Source organism: Cupressus sempervirens, chromosome 2 (assembly GCF_028749045.1).
Source record: "Cupressus sempervirens isolate cs-2001-9-10 chromosome 2, ASM2874904v1, whole genome shotgun sequence".
NCBI lineage: Eukaryota > Viridiplantae > Streptophyta > Pinopsida > Cupressales > Cupressaceae > Cupressus > Cupressus sempervirens.
This window is the reverse complement of record NC_143119.1, coordinates 104481383-104505052: the sequence shown is the minus strand read 5'-3', so window position 1 is coordinate 104505052 and position 23670 is coordinate 104481383. Positions and strand designations below refer to the sequence as shown.

The 23670-nt window shown below is 35.5% G+C and overlaps 1 pseudogene; it reads left to right on the top strand.

The window, feature by feature from the left end:
* LOC149571259 (polyadenylate-binding protein 2-like) overlaps positions 1–23670 on the top strand; it is a 94226-nt pseudogene that overhangs the window by 13473 nt on the left and 57083 nt on the right.

Genomic DNA, 23670 nt, shown 5'->3' with positions numbered 1-23670 from the left:
ATTATTGCTCATAATGAATCGTTATGACATTAATTACCAGTTAAATGAAATGTGAGAATGGGTCTGTAAAAAAACAACAAAAGAAGCTTGAATTCATAAGGGGGGAATAGTGCAAGTAGTGCAGATAGTGAAAGTATTAAGTAGAAATGGGTGGGAAATTTTAGTGATGAGAACCAAGAGAGCATAATGTTTTGCTCTCAGATGTAGAGGTAGTGAGGAGATTTAATGCATGTGATTGGTTAGGGTATTTCCTATGTTTAACTGTATTTGATGAAGAAGAAGCCACATAATTCACAAGGACGTTTGATGCGGGAGAAGATTCTATATCAGGTTTAACAACCATTGCTATAGAAGAGCGAATAGTAGAAGTAACTAGGTTACTAGCAATCGAAGAACATTATTCTAATATGTATGATGCAAGATCAGTTGGGACTCAGTTTGTCATACCAACTAATCCTCAGGTGGATATTACTAAGCAAGGTTGCAAAAGGATGTCTCTTCTACCACCATACAATGAGCTGCCCATGCACATTATCAGGTACCTCACATGTAAAGGAATATTTTCATATTTACATGCAAATTATTTTAAATTGCTTAGTTGTATAAGGCATAATTATCCAGTAAATGTTTCCAATTTCTTGTACAATATGCTATGTATTAGTGCTAAAGAAACCCAAAAGGGAAAGGACAATTCTATCACCCATCATGCCCTAATTAAATTTCTCATAGAAAGATCACTTAGGGATGTATCACCCATTTCATGTGTAGATTTTTTCCAAGTTAAAAACCTACAACCCCAGGCTGCCCTTAATGAACAATCTAGTGAAGAGAATGTAGTTCCCATTGATGAACCTACTGATCAAAGCACTCAAAATGCTAAAACTGAGAATGTACAAGAAAATGCATCTTTACTTGTTCAAGAAACTCATAAACCTACCTCTAGCTAAGAAAAGGGAAAATATAAATTGCAAGAAGAGATCTCTACTTCGATAAAAGAAAAGGCAAACCCTACAGTCATGAGGCAAAAGAGAACTAAGTTCTAAAATAGTCATTGCTACAATAGAGACACCAAAAAAAAGAAGTAGGCAGAAGGTTGTGATACCAGAAGAAACCCCTATAAGAAGAAGTCCTATAGTGAGAGGATAAATTTCTAAAGAATCCACTTTATCCAAGACATCTATTAAAGTATCCCTAGTACAAATTGTTCCTGATAACTCTCCTCCTCACCCTAAAACTAAAAACATTCCTAAAACCCCTAATGAGGAATGTAGGGTTGAAGTCAATGAAAATCAAAATGATACCCTACTAGGCCAACCAAGTACTTCAAGCTGTAAAGATGAAATCGTTCTTAAGAAAGTTTATCCAAACACTGGCCTAATTCCTTATAAATCAACATGGCTTATTGGTTTTGTAGAATAGTTATGGAGGGAACAAAGAAAGAGGAAAAGAAACTATGAAGAGGACAGCAATTCCATTACCCTATGTACAGAAACTCATTTTCTAGCTATTGGGACAACATATGTTTGCTATGGCCTTATGGGAAGAGGAGAGGAAAAAGATGAAGAAAGTCATAGCATCCCAAGGTGAAGAAATTGCAAATTTGAAGGAGCAATTAGCAAATCAAAAATAAAGAATGGATCATGCCCTCAGATTCATTGAACAAACACTTTCTTTTAGGCCACCACCTTAGATTTATGCTATGTGTTTAAAGGAACAATTTCTTTTATTCCATCTTATGCTACCCCTTAAGAATATAAAAGTACAATATAAATTAGCTCGAGAATTCTATGGTTTATACCAGACTCTGTCATCCTAGCAACGAAATTTTCTCTATGAATTATATGTGCACAATTTTAATATCCCATTAGAAACCCAATGGAATCCTTTACTCTATATAGGGGATATACATCTAAGGGCTTTGATGTCCTTGATATATAATGAAGAAAACTATGAAAGGAAACTAAATAATTACAGAGACAAGGAAAGAATAGAGCCCCTACCATTAAGAGTTTAGAGCAGTAAACTAGAAGAATTTCCTAGGGACTAGTTTAGATTAACTTATGGGGATAAGAATAAGGGAGAAAGGGATAGAATCTTTACTGCTAGAACCAAGGCCTATGTAGATTATGAGAACATACCCTACTTTTCCTTCCAGAGAGCCATGGCCAGTGTTAGAAGTAGATGGGCTAGATTACCCAAGACACTTAAAAGGTCAAAACCACATAGTCCCATCAATTTGGAAGCTGACCTTCACTGAGCTCAAAAGTATATAGAGTTAGGGAAATAGGCTAGACTAGAACTATGGTGCCCACTCACTATGCAACCTCCAATGCTCATGTTACCTCTATATGATATTAGTGTTGACTGACTTAACAAGCTATAGGAGGACAATAGAAAGGAAGTTTGGGATAGAACATGAGGATTCTACTATACCTTCAAGAGTAGCAGGAAAGGAAGGACTGAAGTTGGGGAATTCAGGTCACTAACTAGGAAATACAATGCTTGAGGACAAGCATTAGTTTACCAGGGGGTAGATGATGAGGCTAATTATTGCCTCTATTTTATGATAGTTTTAAACACTTTGTTTAACATTCTATTTTATTTTCATCAAGACATTCATGAACTTATATTTACCTAAATAAATGATTATCCTATGGGTAGATAGTATGTCATATTTTGCCAATATTATATATATAATGCAGTATTTTATATAACCATCAAAATGTATGTCCTAATATTTGAATTTAATTTGATAATGCTTATTTGCAAATATCTGTACATTATAATTGACTTGTTAGCAATGAAGCTGAAGTGTTGGATACAATTGTTCAATTGTGTGTTATCTTTGATGTCAAACAAATGTCATATCAGTCATCAGATAGAGTCTACCAAGCTCAGATGGTCAACAAGGCAAAGAATAGAGTCTACCAAGCTCAGGTGGTCAGCAAGGAAAAAGACAAAATCTATTGAGCTCAAAAGGTTAGTAAAGAAAATTTGTAGTGTCTACTGAGTAGACAGTTGTTACTGAGCTTTCAAGGTTAAACAAAGAAAGTTAGTTCTTACCGAGCTCACTTGGTCATCAAAGGGAATTATGGCAGAAGCAATTCTTACCGACCTCTCATGGACATAGAAGGAATTTAGTTCTTACTGAGTCAACTCAGTAGCCAAAGGATTTCGTAGATGTTGCAATGTTAATCGAGTCAAGACTGTTAACTCAGGAAATTGTTGAAAGCAATATTTACCGAGCAGGGTCAGCCAGTGAAGGATTTCATCGTTTTATGAAATAACATTTTTTTTTTTGAGTAATATTTGTAGCCGACTGATGTATGGTTTATTGGTAAATGTAACATGTGAATGAGCCAACCTGATAATCTAAATGGTATAAATAAGAGGTCAAGTTATGAATTCTAATTGTGGAAGTGGAATTAATGTGATATGAGGACTGATTATTGTGGAAGAAAATTTCAAGGATGATCAGAGATGATTGAGGAGTAGAAAAGCTATATTTGATCAAGGAGGATCTAATGATACTAAAAAGAGACCCATAGTTAGCAAATTCAATTGCATTTTGTTCAGGTCAATTCATTGTTTCTTTCTAACAATTGTAGCTGTGATTTAAAATCTCTTAACAGAGTTGGTTTAATAGCCATTTTGTAAATCCTCTAACAAGGTGACACTTTAGTTGAATTGTTCTGAAGACCTCTAACAAGGCTACTCCTAATAGGGTGATTAAATCCTCTAACAAGGTCACACTTAACAATGTGTATTGTAAACTTTAATAGGGTTGGCTCCTAATAGGGCTCACTTCAGAAGAGTGAAAAATTGGTAGCTAGTTACTTGGTGGTTTTTCCCATATTGGGTTTAAATCTGGTGTCTCTTGTGTTCATTTTGTTTTCAATTGCATGCATGTTTGCATGAAGATAAGTAATAGTTTAATTTACTGAGCTATAGCATTTTGTTATGTTTACCGAGTATCAGAAGTAACTAGATCTTTAAGAAATCTAAGGGATCTGTGGATTAATTTATGTGAGTAATTGATTCACCCCCCCCCCCCCCCCCCCCCCCCTCTCAATTACTCTATCTTTAATTCCAACAATTGGTATCAGAGCTTTTGGTGCTTATAGGAAAATATTTCAAGGATCTAAGCTAAAGGTCAAGATGTCTTACAAAAGGGAAATTCCAAGACTTAACAGGGACAACTTCTCAGCATGGCAAGGATTGATGAGGCTTCATCTAGCTTCTATTGGTGATATAGGGCTGAAGTACCTTGATGAAAAATATGAAGAACCTTCTAGTACATTATCTATCAATGATAATGTTGAAAAGAAGACTCACAACAACATGATGATAGATATAGCATCTGCTCTGTGTTATGAAAAATATGATGACATCAAGGACTGTAAAATTGCCTTTGAAATGTGGAACAAGCTGAAAGAGATCTATGGAGGAGATGATAATGTGAGAAGAGCCAAAGCAGAAAGTTTGAGAGGACAATTTGATCAAATGAGGATGAGAGAAGATGAAAACATTGCAAAGTATGTTGAAAGAGTTAAAGCATGTGTTAGTGCAATCAAAGAATTTGGAGGAGATATCATGGAGGAGACAATTATAAGTAAAGTTCTTAGAACTATACTTCCTATCTATGCAATCAAAGTCTCTACAATTCAGGAAAGAAGATGTGTAGCAAATCATAAGATAAATTTAGAGGCCATAGTTGGAAAATTGACTTCATTCAAGCTAGACAACTATGATAATTATGTTCTAGCTACCAAGAACATTAAATCAAATTTTGAAGCCAAGCTTTCACTCAAAGAAAAAGGGAAGAAGATGAAGGATCCACAATGAAACAGTGATGAAGAATTAGAAAAAAGTTTAGACAATGATCTTGAGGTGGTTGAAGCTCTACTAGAAAGGAAATATTCAAGAGGCAAAGGGAAATATAAAGGTAAGGTTCCTCTAATCTATTTTTCTTGTGAAGAAATTGGACACATTGCTGCTAGGTGCCCAAATAAGCAGAACAAGGATGAGAACAAAGGACACAAGTACAATGGAAAGAAAGAATTCAAATCATTCAAGGATAAAGGTAAGAAAACATGTTTCACGGCTAAAGATTCTAATGATTCTGATGATGAAGAAGAAGATGAAATTGTCTACATTGTTGTGAAAGATGAATTTGATAATGATGAAGAAATGGCACTTATTTCTCATATGAGTAGAAATGATACATGGATTATAGATATTGGTTTTTCTCATCACATGACTAGTGATAAAACTAAGTTTGAACATTTTGAAGACTATCATAGTGGCAGTGTAAGATTTGGTAACAATGAACTTTGTTGTATAAAAGAAAAAGGAAGAATCTCTCTGACCAAGGAACTTGTATGTGATGATGCATATTGGGTAGAAGGACTAAAGCACAATTTTTTGAGTGTGGCATAGCTACTCAATAATGGATTCAAAGTGGAATTTATGCATAGAAAAGCAAGACTATTGGATGGCAAAGGTAAGCTGATTGGATCAGGCACTCAAACAAAAGGTAACTTATTTTATCTTGAACCTGGTGAATGTTCATGTTTTATTCCTCAAGTTGAAGAGAGGTGGTTATGGCATAGGAGGTTATGTCATGTAAACTTTGACAACTTGGTAAAAATAAGTAAGCTTAGGAAAGTAAGAGGCATTCCTAACATAATGAAACCTGAGGTTGGTCTATGCAAGAATTGTCAAATTGGCAAAATGGTAAAAACTAGTTTTAAAAGCAAGAACTATTAGTCTGAAGAAATTTTAGAAATTTTGCATACTAATTTGTTTGGACCTATTGGCATTGAAAGTTATACTATTGAAAAATTCTTCATTCTTTTTGTTGATGATTATTCAAGAATGATGACTGTCATGTACCTGTTGGAATATTCAAATATGGAAAGAATACTGATGAGAGGGGGGGGGTGAATCAAAAGTATTACACTTTATCCAATAAAACTTTTATCTAAAAGTAAATTGCATGCATGTAAATACATCATAAAAATATGAAACTAAGACATGCATCATCAACACATAACACTGGAATTTGGTAACCTAGAAACCCTCTAGAAATAAGAAGATAAAACTAGGGTGGGGATGATACCCACAAAAATTCACTGCAGTAATATTGTTCAACCACTTCCGATGGTCTGCCCTATTAAAGGCTTTACACTATGTCAATAGTGACCTAGTTAGAGGATTTACAAACACTTAACATGAAGTGTCACCCTGTTAAAAGATTTAATCACCTTTTGATAAGGATCTACAAATAGCTGATAAGCCAACCTATCTACATAGGATTTCCTTTCTAATACAATGGTAAGAGAGTATTAGGTATTATAAACCTAATAGTTTGCAATCCTTGATTGCTGAATGTAGGCACTTGTTCTGGCTCCCTCTCTGATTTTGATCCTCTGAGATCTGATTTCTGTTCATCTCCTTTGCTTTGTTCTGATCAACTGAATATTGAATTGCTGCTCTTACTCTCTATGTCTTCTTTCACTAAATTCCATTATTTTTTTCCCTTAACACTATTATCCTTCTCTCATCATCATTATAGTGAATCTTTTTGTCTTCCTTAAAAAGACTTCAAAGACTTAGGGTTAGATATGGATCTACGATCCACATTGAATCTCAATTTCCCACTCAATACTTTCCTTTTTGCTAATTGGTTGCATGCCTTTCTAATTTTCCAATTGGCTGCATGCAGATTACATAGAAAATGTAAAAGATTTGTTCTTATCTCTAGATCTTTCGAGATTTACCTTATGTCGGCTAAAAAAATAGTTTACAACATAGTTTGTTCAATTACAAATTATTATGCTGATATCCTGAGTTACTCAACTCCTGAAGCATTACTGATGCTTGACACATGTTGTTTTATGGATAGCTCGGCACCTAAACAAAATTGTATCACTCGGCACCTTATGTTACTCAGCACTTGAATAATTTAGCACTTGATATCACTCAGCACTTGAATAACTTGGCACTTGATATCACTCGGCACTTGAATAAATTTGCACTTGATATTACTTGGCACTTGAATAACTTGGCACCTACTCTTTGCTCAGCATGTATAGTAAAAAATGGTTAAGTGTATTGACACTCAACTATCAAAATTATTCTTTAAACCAACAGTACCTAAGAGAGAAATCAGAAGCATTTGAAAAGTTCAAATGGTATTTGGCCAAAGTGGAAAAGGAAATAAGAAAAAGACTGAAATGTTTAAGGTTTGAAAGAGGTGGTGAATTCATTTCACATGAGTTCAATAACTGGGGAATCAAAAGACAAGTTTCAGGACTTGGAACTCCTGAACAAATTGGAATAGTAGAAAGAAGGAATAGATCTATCATGGACTGTGCAAGAACCTTAATGATTGAGAAAAACATTGCTATCAAATACTAGAAGAAAGCTATAAACATTGTAGTTCATACCTTGAACCAAGTACAACTGAACAAGTACTCATTCAAAACCCCCTATGAGTTATGGTATGGCTACAAACTTAAAATGTAAGTTATCTAAAAGTATTTGGAAGAAAATGTTATATTTTGAAAGAATCTAGAAAAGGTAAATTTGATGTAAAAGGTGATGAAGGAATATTTTTGGGATACTCTTGCAAAACTAAAGCATATAGATGTTTGAACTTATCTACTGACAAAGTCATAGAAAGTGCACATGTGAAAGTTGATGAGTTTGTAGAAAGAACAGAAGAAGAAAGCAAAAGGGAACCTAAAGACTACAGGAGATTTGTTTGCATTGAACTTGATACAATGCCAAATACATCTGTCAATTAGGAATCTTCAACTCCTGAGTCTTCACTAACTAAGTCACAAGAAGTTCAAACCGAGTTAGTACCTACCAAGCTGTAAGAACCTGAGTTGAAAATAGAAGCTATCGAGTTAGCATCTACTGAGCTTGAGCAACCAAAATCAGAATCAGAAGTTGAGACATAGAACGATAACAATCCAAGTCATTCAAAAGCCAAGGAGCCCATGTTACCCAAGTATGTCAGAAAGCATCATACACTAGATTAGATCATTGGAGACAAATCAGAAGGAACTGTGACAAGAAGTAAGTCAAAAGGCACTTGTTTACTTGCTGATTTTGAACCTAGAAATGTCAAAGATGCATTAGACAATGAAAGTTGGATTGAAGCTATGAATGAAGAGATAGAATAGATAAAGAAAAATAAAACATGGACTCTTGTACCTAGGCCCAAAGACAAGAATGTGATTGGAACTAAGTGGGTATTTAGAAACAAGCTAAATGAAGATGGTAAGGTATCAAGGAACAAAGCTAGATTGGTATGCAAAGGATACTCTCAAGAGGAAGGTGTAGACTATGGTGAGACTTTTTCTCCTATTGCAAGATTGGAAGGTGTTAGAACCTTGCTTGCATATGTTGTATTCAAAGGATTCAAAGTTTATCAGATGGATGTCGAGTCAGCACTTCTCACTGGCATATTAGATGAAGAGGTTTACATTGAATAGCATGAAGGTTTTGTTGATCTAGACAAGAATGACATGGTCTAAAAATTGCATAAAGCATTGTATAGTCTGAAACAAGCACCTAGAGCATGGTATGAAAGACTGCATAACTATCTTATTTAGATTGGTTTTTAAAGAACTAATGATAATTTTAGTTTGTACATAAAGAAAGGACTAGATAATAAGATTGTTTTAGTAGAAATATTTGTAGATGATACTTTGTTCATAGGAAATGATGATCTTTGCAAAGAATTTTTAGAATAGATGAAAAGGGAATTTGAAATGTCAATGATTGGTGAAATAAAATTCTTTGTTGGTCTTCAAATTCAACAAAGTAAGAATGACATCTACATCACTCAATCTGAATACATCAAGGAGATACTGAAATTTTTTGGTATGGAAGACTACAAACCAGTTGGGACTCCTATGTGTATTGGATTGAAACTTACCAAGGATGATGAATCAAAGGAAGTGGATCAAACATTGTATAGATCTATGATTGGAAAGTTGCAATATGTAGTGCACACTTGACTAGACATTGCCCTTGTAGTAGGAATTATAGCAAGATTCTTAACAAAACCAAAGGAAAATCACATGATGGCAATCAAAAGGATCATGAGATACTTAAAAAGAACTGAAGATTATGGATTATGGTATAAACTTGGAGGAAATATGGATTTAAAAGTGTTCACTAATGTAGATTGGGTAGGGAATGTTGATGATAGAAAGAGTACAAGTGGAGGAGCTTTCTTTCTTGGAAAAAGGTTGGTTTCTTGGACAAGTAAAAAGTAGAATTGTACATCTCAATCCATAATAGAGGCTGAATATGTTGCAGCAGTAGTAAATTGCTCAAACATTATGTGGTTCAAACAATTATTGGAAGGTATGAAGCAAGAAAACAAAGAACATATTGTTATGTTTTGTGATAAGACAAGTGCAATTAATATCTCCAAGAATCCAGTGATGCATTCAAAAATCAAGCATATTGCCATAAAATATAACTTTGTTAGAGAATTGGTACAAGAAAAGGAAATTAGATTGGAATATGTGCATACAAAGGAAAAAATTGTTAACATATTCACAAAGCCTTTACCAAAGGATGCATTCTTGTATCTTAGAGGTAAGTTAGAGGTCATTCCCCTATCTAAAAATATCTAAAATATAGTTTTAGTGATGCGTCAATAGAAACAGAATTGAAGATCTATCAAGTTGATGCAGCAAACCAATGAAGACATTGCATATGAATCAGTAAATCAGGTACCATGCTATTCAGTTGATTTGTGCTATCTTTGGCATGTGCTATCAAAGAGGGAGAGTACACTGTCATATCTTTCTAAAATTTGCAAAATAATAAGAGTTTTTGTAAGAAGGAGAGATTATTATGAAAGAGGGAGTTTGCTATATTTGAAGAAGAAAGTGAAGTATTTTGTCAATAAAGACTTGTTTTCAAATTTCATTCTGCTATGACATGTTGTGTTGTCATCAATGCCAAAGAGGGAGATTGTTGGATACAATTGTTCAATTGTGTGTTGTCTTTGATGTCACACAAATTTCATATCAATCATAAGATAGAGTCTACTAAGCTCAGATGGTCAGCAAGGCAAAAAATAGGGTCTATCGAGCTTAGTTGGTCAGCAAGGCAAAAGACAGATCTACCAAACTCAGAAGGTTAGTAAAGAAAATTTGAAGTGTCTACCGAGTAGATAGTTGTTATCAAGCTTTCAAGGTTAAACAAAGAAATTCAGTTCTTATCGAACTCACTTGGTCATCAAAGGGAATTATGGCAGAAGCAATTCTTACTGAGCTCTCATGGACAGAGAAGGAATTTAGTTCTTACCAAGTCAACTTGGTAGCCAAAGGATTTTGCAGATGTTGCAATGTTAACTGAGTCAAGACGGTTAACTCAAGAAATTTTTGGAAGCAGTATTTATTGAGCAGGGTTGGCCAGTGAAGGATTTCATTATTTTGTGAAACAACATTTATTTTTTTAAAGTAATAATTGTAGCCAGTTGATGTATGGTTTATTGGTAAATGTAACATGTGAATGAGTTGACTTGATAATTTGAATGGTATAAACAAGAGGTCAAGTTGCAAATTCTAAGTGCGGAAGTGTAATTAATGTGATATGAGGACTGATTATTGTGGAAGTGAATTTGAAGGATGATCAGAGATCATTGAGGAGCAACAAAGCTATATTTGATCAAGGAGGATCTAATGATGTTGAACGGAGACCTATAGTCAAAAAATTTAGTTGCATCTTGTTTAGGTCAATTAAATTGTTTCTTTCTAATGATTGTAGTAGTGATTTCAAATTTCTTAACAGAGTTGGTTTAATAGCCATTTTGTAAATCCTCTAACAAGGTGACATTTCAGTTGAATTGTTCTAAAGACCTCTAACAAGGCCACTCCTAACAGTGTGATTAAATCCTCTAACAAGGTCACACCTAATAGTGTGTATTGTAACCTTTAACAGGGTTGGCTCCTAATAGGGCTCACTTCAGATGAGTGAAAAATTGGTAGCTAGTTACTTGGTGGCTTTTCCTATATTGGGTTTCCATGTTAAATCTAGTGTCTCTTGTGTTCATTTTGTTTTCAATTGCATGCATGTTTGCTTGAAGATAAGTAACAGTTTAATTTAACAAGTTACAATAGTTTGTTATGTTTACCGAGTATCATAAGTAACTAGATCTTTAAGATGTCTAAGGGATCTATGGATTAATTTGTGTGAGTAACTGATTCACCGCCCCCCCCAGTTACTCTATCTTTAATTCCAACATGAAGATGAGTGGGATAATTCAAAGATGAGCATTGAAGACAACCAATAGAATTCAAAGAGGAAAGACATTGAGGTTTAGCCATAGTGGAAAAGTTATAATAGTACCAAAGGACATGACTGCAAGTATGGAGGAGCTATGAAGACTTGCTATATTGTCTACATTTATTATTATGTCAAAGCGGTTGTCCATACTTTATTATTCCCACCTTGAGCTATTATCTTTTCTTCTTTTTCTACTGTAGATTTATAGTTAGCTTGTTTGCTTTTCTATTTTGAAATATGTGTCAATCTTCTATTTATAGGGATTAGACCAATTGTGTTAGGACTTATATGACAAGAAACTATTTACTCTTGTAGTGAGTTGTTTCTATAATTCTATGTATTGTTCCAGTAGAAGTTGTAAGTTCCTTCCTGTAGCATCATACTTTTTGGATGTTCCTACAACATTTGTAAGAATAGTTATATTAGATGAAATGAGTTGGAATATATGTTAGCATGTCATTACATTTCTAGTATTCATTTCAGTAAAGAGTTAAGTGTGTTAGTTTCCTACAGCACCAGTGTATGTTCTTTCCTTGCATTTTAATTTTTTGCAACATAATCATAATGACTCATTAAGAGACTTAGTGCACATATTGTGCCGACCATTTCAAGTATATTTCCTTGGGTTGACAAGATTAAATGCAACTCATGGTGGGGAAAAATAATCCTTAGATTGAATACACTATTCTTAAGCATTTTCTTGAGCATGATTATTATACACCTCTTGTGAGGTGGACCAATCATCATTTTCAAATTGGTCAAATGTTGGTGGTCCTTGTTGGTCCCAATCAATAAGTTAAGGAAAAACTAGGGAAATGGCATCATTAGCGTTGAATAAGCTTTAGTCAAAGGCATATATATGGATATCTGCTTCAGTGATATAATTGGGATCATGTTCAAAAGGAGGGCTTGGATCCTAGAATGTTTTGATCCAAGGTGAAGAATTGGTTTGAGTGATATATGGATTTAAATGTTTATCTTCCATAGGTAGGCTATTGGGGTCAACAAACATATGATCAAGACTGAGGGAAGTATCAGGATCATCAATGTTGGATACATATTAGGTGGGTTCAGGTTGGGTCCTCTCAAATGCCTTGTTATTGTTTGAAGCATTCACATCCTTAGACAAGGATGACTCAGTATTAGGAAGAACCAAAACAAATGGTTTGAATCCAAATCCCAAGATACAAGGTTATCCTAATATAGTGAAGCGTTTAACAATGCCTTTTGTTTAAGGTCCTAGGTGACTAAATCCATCATATCCCTTTTTTTCCATGATGTTTAATCTAGGTCCATACTTGTTGGGGGATATAGGAGTAAGTTCTTATCCTACTTTAGCCTTTTCAATCCATGTAGAGGTATTTTCATAGACATGTTCTTCTTGTAGTCCACCTTCACTAGTGAAAGCCACTGAAGGTTTCTTTTGAAATGCAAACTTAGGCTTGTTCTGTATAAGTTGAGGTTTATCATATGACTTGGGAGATAAAGGAAGTTTCCCAATGTGAAAGGAAAGTGACATGGACTACTTACCACAACCTTGGTCTTGGATTTTGAGCTTTCCTTTGAATGTAGGTGTGAGTGTGGAAGGATCAACATACTTGGAGGACTTGAGTGAATTTTCTACATGGTTTGTCAGGACCTGGCATGCAGTGGTTCCTTTAAGAATTTCACATAATTGGAAGAGATCTGGATCACCTAGAATGGTGACCTCTACATTATTATAAGAGAATTTTAAGCACTGTTGGTATGTAGAAGGCATTGCTTTCATAGCATGGATCCATGGATGGCCTAGTATCATGTTGTAGTTCATTTCTATAGCTAGTATCTAGAATAAAGTGTTCTTAGTAGTTGGATCAACTCTAATAGGTAAGATGATGACCCCCGTAGACAAGCATTCACCATCATCATAAGCTTTGATTGTGATCCTTTGAGAGGGATGCACATTATTTTCAGAATAACCCAAACCTTTGACTACTTTAAGTGTACAGGTATTCAGCCCTACTCCTCCATCTATCAAGACACGTCTAACTTTAACATTATGGACAAATACTTCAAGGTGAAGAGGATCATTGTGGTTTGGTCTATCTTTAGGAATATCTCGAGGGGAAAAGGTGATATGTTGTAATGCAGATAGGTTCCTCACCATGGCTTGGAATCGGGTAAAATTGATGTTATCTAGGACTACTGACTCTTGAAGGGCTTGATCTAAGATCTTCTAATGTTGGGGAGATGCACGTAGTAGGTCCAAGATGGATATTTGTGCAGGGGTCTTGCCAAGCTGTTCAACAAGGCTATAATAAGATGAAGTAGTAGTAGTAGGTCTACTAGGGGGTGTAGGTCTAGTAGAAGTAGTAGGTATAGATGGGGCTCTAGGTAGAGTGATCTTGGTACAACATGTAGTGATAGAACAATGAGGGTCTTTAACCTTTAAGATGAATGTGGATATGTGGGAATCTGACTCATTCAAATAGTTGGTACTGTAGTCATATCCAGTGCATGTGTAATTCACATTACCTTATGAGTTTGAGTTTAAACTAGAGGGTTTCTCTTTGTCATGATTTCCGAAAGGATCTTTGAAGATAGTGTGATCAAAGTTGGATACTAACAATGATGGATTGACTATGATTACACCATCATCGATAAGGTCTTGTATTGCATGCTTTAGTTGGAAGCATGATAAAGTCTTATGTCCTTTGGTGTGATGGTAATCACATAATTTTTTTCATCCCACCAAGAATCCTTAGTAAGTGGCTCATCTTTGATTGGGGGCAACTACAGGAAGTTATTACTCAGTAGTTATTGAAGTGCAGTTTTAAGAGGTATCCCCAATGGTGTGAATTTTCTATCTTTTGTTCTAGGATGTCTTCAAGGTCCATCCTATGTGGAAGTATTAGTTTTCTATTGTGAAGGTGATGTTTGATTGGGAGTTTGTGATTCATAGGGTGTGAACCTTTCAAAGTTAGTTGAGGTTGTGCTATGCTAATTGTATGAGCATACACAATGCCATCATTAGTCATATTCTTGTTTTTGGAGAAAAAAATTGCCTTGTCATTAGACAAATTGGTGTTTGTGTTTTCCTTTTTCATCTTGAGGATTCCCTTATGGTTAAGAGCATCTTCAATGCTAGCCCCTTTTTTCGTCAGTTCACAAATGGTGCTTCAACCTTTGATTTTGAGTTTATACATTAAGTCTATGACTAAGTTTTCAATGCACAAGTTAACTTGTTGTTCTTCAATAATGTCTAGTGAGCATTGACTGCCTAAACTTCTCCAACTTAGTAAGAATGTGATGAATGGTTCTCCCATCTTTTGTTTAGTTGAGAAAAAATTGGAAAGCATCACCTCATTCATAATTTTAAAGGAAAAGTGGGAGATGAACTTGTCTTCTAGCTCTGACCAAGATTTGATAGTACCAGGAAGTTTGGAGTACCATTCAAGTGTGGGCTCACCTAGAGAACTGGGGAACAATCTCATGAGGTAAGTGGACTCATCACTAAGTTTGGTACAAGAGGCATAGAATTCTTAGATGTGATCAATGGGGTTGCCTTTTCCTCAATATTTTTCAAACCTTGGAACCTCAAAGTGTTTTAGGAATGGAGGCATAGATAGACTTTTGTCAAATCGATTAGGATGTACGCCCCTTTTTGTATATAGAGCCTATTTCTTTCAGACTCCCAATGCCTTGACTTTTTTGGAATGTTCTTTGAGGATTTGCAATAGCTCTTCATTAGGGTTTTGCATGATAGCTTTCCCTTCAATTATTTTGTGCCTATGAGTAGATCTTTTTCTCTAGTGGAAGCTATGTCTACTCAGTTCTAACATTTCTATGTTTAATGAGTCTAGTGATGTGTCAGTAGGTGGTGGAGGTATGTTAGTACCTTGAAGACACAAGGGTCCCTATTGTGACACATGTTGGGGTACTTATTTTGGTATTTGGTGTGGCACTTGTTGTAGTATCAACTATGGTTGATGTACCATGTGTTGTTGTCATGCCATTTGTTGTGGTTGTTGTTGGAATACCTCTATTGGTTCTATGTGAGACCATGTGTGTGATTGTTTTTGTAGAGGTATCTGTTGAGGTTGTTGTGGCACATGTTGTTGTTGTAACAAATGTTGTTGGTATACAATTTTTTGCTTAAGGTGTCTTTGGTATTCCAACTATTTTTTGAGTTGCTCTTGTTTTTTAGCAAACATGGCTTTTTGTTGTTGGATTTTTTGTTGATACATTGCATGGAAGTCAAGTGGGTTTATGTTGGATTGTGTGTTAGGGACATTGGATGCTTGTACCACTTGAGGTTGTTGCTGATGTGGTTGATATGTTAAATTTGTGTTGGAAACATAAATTCCTTGGACTATTATAGGTTGATGTTGTTGGGGTAGTTGGTTATGTCCATGAGAATTGATCACCATGTTGGTATTGTTGCTTTGGCACCTTTGTGTGTTAGAGGTTTCTTCTTGGGATATCATATTGGCTTGACAATGAGGTGCATGTCTTTTGGGAATAGGTGTAATGTCAATAGACTTTTCCTTTGTGCATCAATAGGGATTGTTATAGTTGATGTTTCACATAGTGTACTTGTGGGAAGCTCCATAACATTTTATGTCATGACACTTGGTAGAGTTAGGAGCACCGGTGTACTTTGTTGATTTTCCTCCAAAGGAGGTATGTTTGGCATCCCTAGACCACAAGTCCCTTTAGGCACATCTTGTTGTTGGAGCATGTGATTGAGATCAAGTTTTAACATCTTATTGGGATACTTAGGAAGAGTCTTGTTTCCCTTCATTGATTGTGGTTCATCAAACAAGGGATTAATACTGATGTGTTCAAATGTACTTTGGAGTATTTTGATTGTTGATTCTTGATGGGACCTTATAGGTGCCATTATTGTGTTTGAAAACTCCAAAGGTTGTTTTCCCTTATCTAAGTCCAAATTGATCATGGGTTGTATGTTTTCAATTGTTTTTTTGGTTTGATGTTTTGACTTAGGTCCCTCCATATTTGGGTTGAATTTGATAATTTCTTGGGTTGCCAAAAGTTTGAAGCTCTTGCAAAAAAACTTACCTTGAGATGTTATAGCCATTTCTTTTCTAGTGATGCCATAATTAGTGTTAGAGTCATCACTTAGGTGTACAATACCTTTTTTTGTGTTTGATGTATTAGAGTTGAAGGTACTTGCATTGGGTTCACTGAATTCAAAGGAGTATTTGTTCATCCTCAGGTGTGGTTGGTACACTTCCACCTCTGAGTGGTATCGACACAAATATAGGTTCAAAGTTAGAACTCCATTGAACCATCCCATGTGTAGGGGAAGTGTTTGAAGGAAACCTCATAGTAGGTACATTGCTTAGGGTTTTTTGTGACATCCCTTGATTATGGTGATCATGCAGATACATGTTTAAGGGGTCTATAAGTAAAAGTTGTGATGCCTAGATTTGGTATTCATCAAATTTTTGTTGGGATTTCTTGCCCTACTTCTATCTTGGATGAGGTTTTGGTTGTGTTGGTGCCTCAAAAAATAAAGGTTGGTAAAGTTCTTCAAGTCTCTGAGTTGACTGTGTCCTAATGAGTGCTAGCATGATACCTAAGGATGTAGATGCAATGGAGGGAAACCTAAATGGACTTTCTACCTCCCAACTATGCACCTAGACTACCAACTGTGCTCAACCAATATCAAGTGCACCCTTGGTGTCTTTGTGTCCTTGAAGGTAAGCAATTGATAAGAAGTAGGTATGCAGTTAGTAAAAAAAGATGCTAGGGTGCCTAAAATGCAAAAAATGAATGATATGAGTGATTTTGAGTGTTTTCTAGAGTTTTGGGATGCAATGAATGCTATTCAAGTGTAGATTAGGGTTCTGGAACCTAGAATGAAACCCCTAATTACCAAGTGCACTCTGAAACTACCAACTATGCACCTGAAGTGTGCAGTTGGTAAAATAGGGGTGTAGTTGATAAAATAGGTCAAAATTTGATACATAGGATGTAGGTATGCAAGATATGAGTTTTTTTTTTGGATTTTTAGGTGTTTAAGGATGTTATGCAACCTAAGAAAATGCAAAATGAAGTAGAGTTTTGATATGCAAGGTGCAAATGTCCTAGGGTAACTATGCAAATGAAATGCAAAATGAAGATTATGGTAAGCAAAATAGAGGTTAGGGTATGTAAAATGAAGGTGAGGGTTAGACCTTGGACTTAGTAATGATGCTAGAGGTTGATGTATGCAAGGTGGACTATAAAAGAGATGGTGTTATATGATTGATAATGAGGTTTGGGATATGCAAAATGAGGATAAGTGATCAAGAAGACAATTTGGTTGATAGACAAGTTGATAGGGTTTGATAGTGGAAATGATGCTATGGTTTTGAACAATGCAAGATGAGGGGGATATACCACTAGGGTAAGTCAAAATGACATTTAGGGACAATAGGAATATGATTATGGTAATGATAAAGGTATATGCAAGGTTTTGAACTTAGGTGAAATCTTTAGAAAGTATTTTGTCTAGGAGTTTAACCTTGTGATAATGGACTTTGGATCTTGACCAAAAAGTGATAAAAGAAAAAAAAGATCAAATTGATAAAGATGAAAAGGTCAAATATATCAAGACATAGATAGAGTTTGACCAAATAAATTGATAAGAAAAGATATAAAGATTAGTCAAGATCCATCATCCATCAACACTAGGAGATACTCTAGGACTCATACTTTGTTCATATTTTTGACTAAATTCAAAGGTTTTGGGTTCAAAATGATGTTTAGGGGGCTCAAAATTATGATGATGCTGAGAAAATATGTAATATTCAATGTTACTAAGATTCAAAATGATATTTTGGGTGCAAGATTTCATTTTGGGTCAGATGTAGAATGAGGACCTACAGTGGCATCTAAATGCAGTTTTAGGGTCCCAAAATGTAGCTTGGAGGCCCAAAATGGTCATACAGGTGCCCAAATACACTTTGACAACAACAAGTGTGCCCCAATAGTATCAACTATTCCTATGGTGTACTTGGGGCTTAGAAGGGCCTAGTTGGTAGTTTCAAGGTGCAATTGGGAGACTAGGTTGAAGGGTTGTTGATTCTTAGGGGGTGGTTATCAAGTTGCTATGCCAAGAACCTAGGATGCTAGGGTTGATGTTATCATGGATTAGGAGATGTAGAATGAAGATTACAAAATAGGGAATGATTTACTAAGTGAAGAAAAAAAAGGTTATGGGGTGTAGAATGTAGATCAGGGCATGCTACTACAGGGGGACATATCTAGGTACATATGAACAGGTCTCTAAAGCCACAAAATGTTGTTTGGAAGCCCAAACTAGGTTCTTAGACTACCAAGTGTGCTTAAAATGTACCAACTACACCTATGGTGAATTTGGGGTTAGTTTGGGTGTAGTTGGTACTTTCAAAGCACAATTCGGAAGCTGATTTGAAACTAAGGCAATTTTAGGTTTTGTGGTTTCTAGATTGATGTCACAGTGAGCTAGATACCAGAGTAAAATGCTAAGACTATAATGAAGGTTCAAAATGATGTGTATGACACTTATAATGATAGTTAAAGTGTTCAAGATGAGGGTTGGGTATGAAAATATGTAATATGGACAATGAAAAGTGCAAATTTGGAGGTTGAAATGCAAAGAATGCAGCTAAATTCTAATGAATGCAATATGAAAGATGAGGAATACTAAGTGAGGACTAAAAGATGCAAGATGAATCCTATATGATGCAAGTATGAGGCCTAAACTATGGTGAATGCAAGTGGGTTCTATGAAAGGATGAAACCTATGTTATGCCAAGCACATTTAGGATCACAAGTTGCCATGTTTCCCAAGTTTTGAATGTATTGGACCCAAGTTTGAAAATTTTTGACCAAAGTTGTAATGTTTAGATAGTTTTTTATTTTATCCAAGGTGTAAATTTTAATATTTTATTTATCTTGATTAGTGTTTTACACACATTAAGACGAGAATAGTTGTGGTTAAAAGTGAACAAACACACCACAAACTAGGCTTTAGGACTGTATACACTAAATTCCTACTTGAACCAAAGTTCAACCATGCTTATCCAGAGTTGACAACCTAGGATCTTAGTGCCATAGGCTCCCCCTTACAGTGCACTCACTTCTCAGGGCTACCAAGGTCTTCTTCCCAAGGGGCATGACTTTCCAAGGCACTGTTGTCTCTATTAAGGACCGCAAGAATGTAAGATGTTTTCACTGGCATGGGTGACCCCTTTAGCTAGTAGATAGAAAGTATTTTGGCCACTAAAACATGGTTTTTAGTATGGGCATTCCATTTAGTAAGTGAATGATAAACTTCCTTTGAAGGTCTCCCAATCCTGAGAATCGGGGTTTGATGACCCACAAGGGTTTTGGAGGAGAGCTATCACTCAACAATACTGCTAACATGGCTTTCACCTTAATCAAGTTTTATTTAGTAGCTGGAATTTTGACTTATCTTTTGGCCCATTACCACTCTAAAGTCCTCCCCTGGCATAGCCAATATCAAGTATCTTAGTCCAAGGCAGGCTTCCTATAGAAGTCACATGGATTTCTCTTACACCCAAGATCCATGAATGGTGAGGGGAGAGGATATGTCCATGTAACCCCTAGGATTTTAAACACCATAGACATGCCATATAGAAAAGAAAAGTTTATTTTATGCACCAAACAAAGTCTTATCTAATCTAAGAAATCCGCACACATGGTTTTAACAAACACACAAGGTCTTCGACAATGTCCTGTAAATAAGTACTAGTAGTTTTCAATGATTAGTCTTCATCAAACAATCACCACATGCTACAAATAGACCATTAGTAAAAAAAAAGCATCTAATCTAGGTCCTAGAAGAAAACAAAAACCCTAAGTGAAAATTCTGATTAAAATGGGTGCTTTTTGTGAACCAAGTGCACCCTAACAGAGCAGATTGCACCCGAAAAGACCAAAATGGCTTAGAATGCCCCCAAGTGCACTTAGACAGTGCTAACAATACCCATGGTGCACTTTGGGCTCATAAGGGAATAGTTGGGAGCCCAAGTGTAGACTATGGGGAATTGTGCCCTAAATAATACCTAAAAACCAAATTTTTGAACTCTACCCTCCCAATTTTGCTCAAATAGTGCAAACTATGCCCATGGTGTAGTTGGGGCTCAGAAGGGTGTAGTTGGTAAGTTAGGAATAGTAGACAAGGGTTATGGTATCTCCTAGGCCCCTAAAATTGCCTCCTAGAGGTCCCAAGCTCACCCTAACAGAGTAGAATGCACCCTTCCAAGTGAGCTCCTTCCTTACACCTACAAGCACAAAATAAGAAAACCCAAGTTAGTTAAACTTGTTTTCACGTCGGGTTCACTAATTGTAGGATGAGAAAATGTGCTAATCTATAACATACTACGATCAAATCACAAACTCAATAAATGTACATTAACACCCTCTATTTTACCATGAAAGCCAAATGAATATAAAGGAAGCAACAAAAAGTAAGAAAACCCCTATTTCATTTGTAGCTCCCATATCCTTCTTTCTTCTCCATATGATGTAGCTCCAATATTGCCTATAGTGCACACTACAAACACCTAAAATCCCTTAGAAAATAAAGTATTTTTTTATTTTCTGAAAAAGTCCCTGATGACATCATCATTAATTAATTAATTAATTAATTAATTGATTAATTTATTTTTATGCCATTAAATCCTCTTGTCTTAGTTAAAAATATTTAATTAAGGAATCCCTCCCAAAAATGTTTGAATCTTATTTAAACATTATTTTTCTTATTTATTAATTATTTAATTAATAAATTGACCAAAAATTCCAAAATAAATATTTAATTTATTTTTTGCCCAAAACTTGGCCAATTTCCTTAAGACCACTAACCTCTTCCAAAATCTTCTAATCCTTCTTTAATTTCGATTAAAGGCTAATCCCATCATTTTCTAACCCTAATCCCAACTCAAAATATTTAACTAAGGTTAAATATTAATTCTCATATTTATTAAATTTTTTTCAATAAATATCTCTTCAAACCAAACCTATGAGATAAATAAACTTTATTTATCTTAACCCTAAGCCTATCCTTAAACCCCCTTTTTTTAGCCTAATCCACCCCATCCACCCATACTAACCAAGCTTAGCTACTAACTCACCCACCCTCATTGAATGCCATCCACTTGCATATCTCTAACATCCTTAATCTAATCCTAAACCCAAGCCTAATCACCACCCCTAACCTTGTCACATTCCCTAAGCAAGCTTAAGACTTTCTTAAGCCAAGAAAAGTCAACAATCTCAACTCCCTCCAAAATATCCCAACCACCTAGCCATGAATGCTCTTACAAGGCCATAAAGACTCTTACAAACCCATTCATTGCTCTTACAAGCCATTTATGAGGGTCTTTAAGGCTTTGAGCCTCCTTTGTTGACTCATCCTTGCCCTTTTCTCCATCCTTTCACCCTGTGACATGTGTCACTCCCTGATTGGTTGTAAGGAAGCACAATCCATGTGCTCTCCTCTCATGCAATCTGAGCCCTCCATAAGTTTTTTCTCATCCTTACATCTTAACCCTCAAACCCTTGAGCCCTTAGCCTATAAATTGAATCCCCTCCCAAACCATACCATCACAATCTTTGAGCTAAAGTTATAATGCCATTTTGAGAGCAAATTTTACATCAAATCCATTCACCCAAGCCAAAATCCATCAAAAACACTATTGAAGCTAGTTTGAGAAGCCTTGAGCATACATATCAATCCTCTACTTAGACTCATCTACCAAGAAAAGAGCTAATTCCTATTGGGAGAGTCCATTCATTTGGCTCACATTCCTAATTAGGGATTCCTCTTTAGTTTCTCTTATATGTTATATTAATCTTTGTTAGTTAATATTTTATTCTCTTAATAGATTAGTATTTTTTGCTAACATATTAGTATATACATTTTGGCATGCCCAGTAGGACCCCACTATGGGTCATTTAATCATCCATTTCTATCTATATGTTATTTTTTCTAATAATCTAATGTTTCTTGTTGTTTGAGTGAGTTGTAGGATGTTTCACTTTTTTTTGTCGGTTGAAGAACACACTTGGGAAGAAAACATACCCTCTAAAACTCGAAAATTATCAAAAAAATAAAAATTTTTTGAAAAATCTGTGCATTTTAGTTCTATTCGTGCAGTGTCATCTCCGCAGATCAACATCTTCGCAGATTGGCGTCTGCGCCTGGTGAACTGTCGCCTGCGCTTGGTAAACTATCATCTCCACAACCTCAACTGTTGTCTCCATGGATTGGCATCTGTGCCTACAAACTATCATCTCTACCAGATACTTTGTTGTCTCCACGGCCACCTCTAATATTCTATCGTCTCTGCCACCGCCAAACTAAACTGTCATCTCCGCAATTCAGCGTCTTCGCCTGGTTTCCTATTTTCTGCACCACTAAACTAAACTATCATCTCTGCCTCTTTTTCTGTCATCTTCATAGATTGGTTCCTCCATAGTTCAACATCTCCATAGATTGGTGTCTCCGTAGTTCAGCATTTTCGCAGATTGGCGTCTCCGCCTGATGAACTATCATCTTCGCCTGTTATTGTTGCATTTATGTTTTAACATCTTTGTTGCTACCTAGAAAAAAGAACCAAAAAAGTTGATTTTATTTTCCCCATAGTTAAGCTTCAAATTTTTTAGATTTTTGGGTTACTAATCAAATTGGCTTTTGTAGCTTCGCAAGTTGGAGCATCTACGAAACCACTAATCATGTTTCTTGCAAGTTCTCCTTACATGGTTTAATGCATTTGAAAAATGAACTTGAATGCTTAAACACATTTTTTTGTAATGAATGTTGCCAAAACACAATCTTGAATGCCATGGATTAAAATCATTTTTTCTTGAAATGCATGCCTAAAACAAACAAACTCAATCTTGAATGCAAAGGATCAATTCACCATTGCAATATCCCACACTTCAATTTTTGGGCATAAAAAGAACCTAACTCCACATTTTAGAAATTTTTTAAGTTATAAAAACTATTAAAGACACTTTGAGTGAGTTTGTAGTTGAACTCACCATCTTTAATCACCCATCAATTTAACCATTGGTTCCAATCTCAGCACCATCTGTGGGGATGGGTCTACCTAAGAAGGTGTTAAGTGCTCCACGCAAATCAAACTCCACTCACTTGGGTTTTTAGTGGTTTTTCTAAGTTATAAAATCTCTTGAATGAAAGTTAGTCTTGCTAACACTTCATTTGGGCATTAAAATTGGACAAATCTTGACGTGGAGGGCCTCTGAGTGCGCACTTGAAACCGAGTTTTACACATCTTTCTTTTTGGGCTTAAAACAAAATCACACCAACTCTTGAATGCCTTAAAAGAA